This window comes from Monopterus albus, unplaced genomic scaffold, assembly GCF_001952655.1.
Source record: "Monopterus albus unplaced genomic scaffold, M_albus_1.0 scaffold81.1, whole genome shotgun sequence".
Taxonomy (NCBI): Eukaryota; Metazoa; Chordata; class Actinopteri; order Synbranchiformes; family Synbranchidae; genus Monopterus; species Monopterus albus.
This window is the reverse complement of record NW_018127961.1, coordinates 1067914-1074611: the sequence shown is the minus strand read 5'-3', so window position 1 is coordinate 1074611 and position 6698 is coordinate 1067914. Positions and strand designations below refer to the sequence as shown.

At 40.4% G+C, this 6698-nt stretch overlaps 1 long non-coding RNA gene across 1 annotated transcript; it reads right to left on the bottom strand.

The window, feature by feature from the left end:
* Positions 1-907: 907 nt before the first annotated feature.
* On the bottom strand, positions 908-1936 carry LOC109963874 (uncharacterized). Its single transcript, XR_002275452.1, has 4 exons — positions 1696-1936; positions 1432-1580; positions 1175-1293; positions 908-1073 (listed from the first exon to the last, which is right to left on the bottom strand). It is a non-coding gene; the product is annotated as an uncharacterized LOC109963874 (long non-coding RNA).
* Between the last annotated feature and the right edge of the window lie 4762 nt (positions 1937-6698).

Genomic DNA, 6698 nt, shown 5'->3' with positions numbered 1-6698 from the left:
CAAGGCCTGAGAGTCCTCTGGGTGCTTGTCTAGTGATACACTGCTGTGTGGATGAAACATTGTATTCTATGATACACATATGATTAAGATTTGATTACATGCACCAGTTGGCAAACTGAGAAAATACAGTCACACGCAGTAGACAGGTTGCTCGTATTATTCACAAAACTACTAATCCTACTTTGCTTTGCATCAAAATACAAAACGCTCAAGACAAAAGCATCTTCAACTCTGTCTCCTGCAGAATCTGTTTACATACTCCTCTATGCTTCGCTGTTTAAACATGTTTTGGAAGAATGGAAACTAGATTATGTTCATTGACTGTATTTGTGCTCCAATTCAGTAAGTGTGGCCTTCTTTGAGCACAGAAGTGATCAGCCAGGGTGGATAGCTGTGTATCCAAAGAGCAGGACTTTAAAGAAAAGATCAAAGTTCACATCCTGAGTCCAGTGTGTGGTTTAAATTGATGTATCCAAAGTACTGTGGTTATCAGAATCCGCGTTATTGGCCAGATGTGTCGGACACACAAGGAGATTGACTTTGGTACGATGGCTCTCAATGTGCATGTACATATATATCCTCATGCAAGGGGCAAGTAAAGAGTAAACCAATAAGGCTAGTATAACATAATAAGCAGTATTAACAGCAACAACCAGTGCAAACAATGCAAAATAAGCAGTATAAACAGACAGTAAACAATGCAGACAGACAAAGGAATGCTCACTGTGAAATAAGATAAACAGAAATAAAACAGAGTACTTAAAAAAATAGAGACCTGTACAAATCTGTATAATGTATATTTACAGGTATTGCACTGAGGGTTAATGTCCATGTTATGATTGCACGCTACCAGAGGTAGCGTGACAGAAAAGGCGGACTCAGATGGCTGACTTCAGTTCAAGCAGGTCATTTATTTCCAGTGCTATACAAGGTAACGAGTGCTAGTACGTAGACAAACAATACTGAATAGATATAGGAGGAGAGGGAGACAGGTGCTGACAGCAGGAGGGTAAGTTCAGGGTTGTTGCTGGGCTGAGCTGCGGAGCAAGAAGATCGCTCACTGGCTGGTTATGCTGAGCAGGTAGGGACAGAAGAGACAGGAGAAGATTCATCACCTTTGTAACATAAGCTGAAAGAAGGTATTCATTCTGTTTATCACTTGATGAAGAAATACCAGGGAGATGAATGATAATTTGTTGCAGCAACCTCTCTGCTGCGTCTTCAAACAACTTTGCACCAAACTGTTGACAGAGATAAACCACGGCAGTACATGTGTATGTGTACACATCTCACCTGTAAAACAATGCCCCCACACACTGTTATTAACAACACCAAATCAATATGCAATGCTCTCCAGCACTCTAAAATCTACCTAAGAGCTCCAATAATCAATTTTTAAATGAACTACTGCCTTTAGCTTCATTTCCTTACCAATGTCTGCATAATTCATCATAATTGACGGTGGCAGTTGATTTTAATCAGGCCATTTCTGAAGAAAACAGGTAGAGGGCTTGGGGGTGGGGGGTGGGGGGTTAATAACCCAAACGATGTTCCTACATTGCTTTGCCTCAGATGGAAATCTTCAGGGAGACAAATAAGGAAACAGTGACAGGGGCCATCTATAAAGTGATGAATATTTAAGGAGAAGGCAGAAGGTGACAATGGGCAGGAGGGAATGGAGAAGAGTGCACCGACCTGGCTGGTGAGAGGTAGTCTGGAGTGGAATGGTGTAGGTCCGCAGGTAACAGTTCCGTGTGCACAGTATAAGTCCAGAAAACATGGGTGAAGGTAGGAGAGGACAAGGAGAAGAAGTAGTAGACGCAGGGGTGTTATAATAAATAAGTAAGTAAGTAAGTAAGTAAGTAAGTAACAATAAGGCAGGTAACGAAACAGTTTCGGGGGACAAAAGGGTGGCATGAGCTGTTTGTATGGAAACAGGAACAAACCAGCAGAGGGCAGGTAGAAAGGCAGGGTAAATATAGCAGGTCTGGTGATTGCAGGACTGAACACAGGTGGTGATAATGAGAATAGCTGGCAGGTGTGTGGAAGAGAGAGGAGAGAGGCAGGTGAAACCGAATTTTGACTTAATATTAAAAATTAATTACTTAATTAATTAATTATTAATACTTACAAAAAAGCTGCATTAACTAACTTCTCCCTCTAATAGTCGACTGTTAAGGGAAAAGTGAGAGTCAAAACACGGTCAAGCAGATTCCCCTCCTATTCTCCCTCCTGCCCTGTCTCTGAAATTACGTCATATGTGGTCATGACAGCTGGAGACAGTTAGCAGTCAGGTAGCACAGCAATAATAACCAGCACTAATGCATACAGAATATAGAGCCCAAAGAACTTGTGGTTTTCGGTGGTATTGCCACAACACAATGTCAAATAAAGAGGTTTATATTTTATTGATGTGCATACGTATGTCTAACATTGTTTGTAGTGGATGTGTCTGCAGTAACACAAGTAAATTATACAGAGGGATTTCCCCCCCCCCAGTAATATTGATACAGTACTAATGTTTTGGCCACTATCACATTGCGTTCAGTGTTAAATACTTGACAAACATAACTGTGAGTTGTATGTGAACCAAGAGAAATTTCATGTTATACATTAATAGCTGACAAATTTTAACAGCTTCTCACTAAAATGCTACATGAACTGCAGTGTTATGTCCATAAACTGGACCAAAACTGAGCAGAAATGAGCAAAATTACTTCATTTGCTAATCCAGGAAAGCACACTATTTTCCACTAATTGGACACCAAAACACTAATGTTGCAGTCAGTTGGAATGAATCGAAATTACAACCAGAATAATTCAGTACAAAGGTACAAAACTGTGATGCTAATGTTAACTTGCTAATGATGCCCACATATACACGCCAGCTACCATACTTAGGCGTCTAGCAGGGAGAAATACACATCCACGTCAAATTTTTGTCGTTTGGATGCTTTTAATGCTCTCCATCTCTGACATGCCAAACTGATGTTAGCCAGGTCATTTTTTTCCTAAGTTGCCTAAAGATAACATAAATCATGTGCCTCAGTTGCAGGAGCGAATATTTTAGGGAAAACAAATAAAAATGTTGACAGTGAACATTTTACTGAATTTTGCAGTTTGTGAATACATTCAATATAAAAACTCTGTGTTTCCTACTAAACGTATTATACACAGTATGAATCTGTATTTTCAGTGAAGAAGGTAAATGATTAAGCATATTTAGAATGTTTTCTCATGAGCTGTTGAACATGTATGTATTATTGTAGATGCCAGTAACTCTTGACCTCTGTTCTTATGGCATATACAGATCAACAGTTGAGAGGTGCTGCTGATCTGCAGGCAAGTCTGTCCTTTACCCACAGAGCAGACAGATATATGTTGCATGGGACACCGCTAACCATCAGCCCTTCTTAGCATGTCACTACATACAACAAACACTTTCCTCAGTTGCTCCGCAGAAACAGAACCTGCAAACACTCACAGATGCACACAGCCTCTACCAGAATGAGCAAGTGAGGCTGGCAGCCAAAGCAGGCTTGGCACGGGGCCTAATGATGCCCGGCATGCGTCTGCTCTCGACAACAGCGAGGTAACACCTGCCAACTTTTACTAAGGTGTAAATGTCTCTATTAGTGAGCGGCTGGTCCTGTGTGTATGGCGCTCAGATCAGAGGAGGGACTCTGGGCACTCTGGTTGCTGTTCAGAACCTGGTAATCGTTGGGTCCAGTGGGCCTGTTCACTCTCTTTTTCTACTCTTGTATGCAATCTTTTTACATTATGAAAGAACAGCTGTAAATGTGAAAATGGAGCTGTGTACAAGAATGGAAATATCAAAATGCCGTCAGCTCAAGGTGTGGTGCTTCTGCTCAGAGCTTGCAGCCTTGCCACAACAATGTAACTGTTTTACAAAAATCCTGCAAAGACTGGATTTTTCTGGGCCTTCTTGCACTTGCTGCCACAATTTCACATTAAACACTGGTGTCAAAAAGCTTATCAACTGTCCTCTCTTAAACTCTGGGCCACAACTCCTCCCTGCACTGCCCTTTGGCTGGCCTGGAAAGGCAACACACTGAATGTGATATTGATGGCATCTGGATGGGAAATTACTTTTCATCTCAACACAAATAAATATCCCACTGGTTTACAGTGCAACTATATTTTTTAAATTGTGTATTGCTTAGTCATGACTTTTATTTACTTTCTGGCCAAGTTCACAATGGAGATAGAAAATAGATTTTTCAGGATAGATCACAGACCAGTTTGCACTTTTTATTTCATCTGTCTGAAACCCAAATGTACCATATCATACAGCCCCTCAAGGGCTGCATGGAACATACACATTACTCTAAATGGTTTTTAAATCCTGATCTTAAAATTAGCTTTGCAGCCAAAGTAAAGCCAGTGTTTAAACAAGACCTATGTGACGACTCTCCTCAGGACAGTGAAGGGACCTTACTTTTGTTCTTGTGTGTCCGAGCGAGGTTTATTTTCCTCTAGTCATAATCCCTGCTTTGTTTTTACAGCAGCCATTGCATTTGCATTCACATTCATAACACCTCCCCAGATATCATACCCACAGGACATATTGTGGGCCAGAGTTTGGTACATTATACACACTGCCGATACCAGTGAATAACATACTATGTGAATAACAGATACTACGAATAACATAATCTGTGCTGGAAACAGAAGGTATTTGCATATTTTGCCAAATGCTCTTGTTACATGTCATTATCCAACACTGAAACCTACGTATATTCCTCTGAGACATAAATATGTGCACAAACTTGAGTAATATCATTTGTAACACCATAGGATTAAGTGGGGCCTCTTACAGTACTTTCAAGAACTGCCAAAATAATGCTAATGGGTAAAAGACATCTAATCAGGGGTTGGCTTCTCTTCACAGGTTCGTGACTGTCAAGTAAGTCACTTTCCAGCAGCCAGTTCACAAGCCTGTGAACCCCCACACCAGCCAATATAGATTGATTTCAGACCCAGACACAATCATTGTTAACATGTATGTTAGCATTTAAATGAAAGTGCCTGTGAAAAGGTTATTTGTTCATGGGGCCTGACCCGATTAGTGATGTCACTATTTATTCAAAATTCAAAGTTTCTTTGCAATGTAGAGAAAAAAATGTAATATTCAAAGCACAATGTCCTGTCTGGGTTTAAAAAAAAAGCTCTGTAGGCACAACAAACCAGTTAGTTTGCTTTGCGGTCTGTCGGAGGTTCAGCCATATTGCATGCCCTACTGACCTATCAGTAAGCTTAGATAATAAATGAAAGGACCAACTGTGGATGTGATGTATATGATGTGAAAGAAATTCACAAGGTGTAATAAAAATCTAAAGTGCTGCCATTTGTTATTTGAAAGCATGTGCTCAGCTCTAGTCAGTGCACCTGACTTTTTCTGCTGTCAGTAACATGAATGCTGGTGATATGTGTAGGTTATTTTTTTCATCACGGCTCACTGTGTTATTTTTTTGCGCCCTTGCATAAATATTGTATTGGATTTGGTGTCATATCAGCAGTTCTCAATGTGATCTACGTAGTGACACATCTTCTGAAAGTGGATTCAGGTCAGTAGGCTCTCATCTCATCAGACCCTCTCATGACACCATTTCCATGAAAAAGAATTTAGAAATCAAATTACTAATGAAAATAGAAACAGGCCTAAATTTCTAAGTAGTGAGCTTTTTTATTTTAGCTTGATAAGACTCAGCAGTAAAATGGTCACATTATTTTAGCTCCAATCAGATGAGAAACACTACTGTTGCAGCAGAGCTTCAGCAGGTTGGCTGAAGCAGTTTTACAGTACTGTAAGTGACTTTCAGTTAAACCTGGTGCATTCATGTTTGTGCATGTGCTCCCTTAGAGCAAGCTGTGATTGTCAGCAGTAACAGAGGGATTTTATATTAATATGTGGTTGCTTTTCTGTATTCTTTCAACATTTTGCATCTGTCTAGCTCACCCATTGGCAACATGGGCAGATAGGTTCCAGATAGTCCCTGGTCAGAAGGAGGAGAGGTAGGAGTTTACACTGAGGGTTTTAAACTATTGTTTTTTTCTCCCCCTTTTTCAATTTTGGTTACTTTGTTGAATTTTATTGAATTTCCAGGGTTCATTTTGGATTCTGTTTCATTCAATATTTTTGTAAAATAAATGACAACTTTTTTAATAATGATCTTTATTTGGCCAAGTATGTTACACACAAGGAATTTCTTTCTGGTACAGAACCGATGGCAGCCATCTGCGGCACCAACTCAGCCGATGGCTCTAACCATGGGGGGCAACTTGGCGGTTCAGTGTCTTGCCCAGAGACACGTGGACTGCTGGCACCAAGATTCAAACCTCCTACCCTCCAGTTGAGAGATGACTGCTCTACCCACTGAACCATCGATCAGCTTCTTGAACAGCTCCTTTAAAGTTTTCCAGTGCTACATAATATGAATTTACATCTACATCTATTACTCATATAGCAAGGTGGCACTCCAGCATTGCTGTTCCTCATAACAGCCTCACAGAACCATTAGTGTGGCTGCAGGAAACGGGCCTTTTAAGGCTTGATACATGTCAACAGTGACAATATATGATGTAGTTTTTTACATTGCATGCACTACAGTATGTGAAGGGGTGAGGAGGTGGGTAAGAAAGATTTGAAAGATCTAAATGCACATATACACACCTTT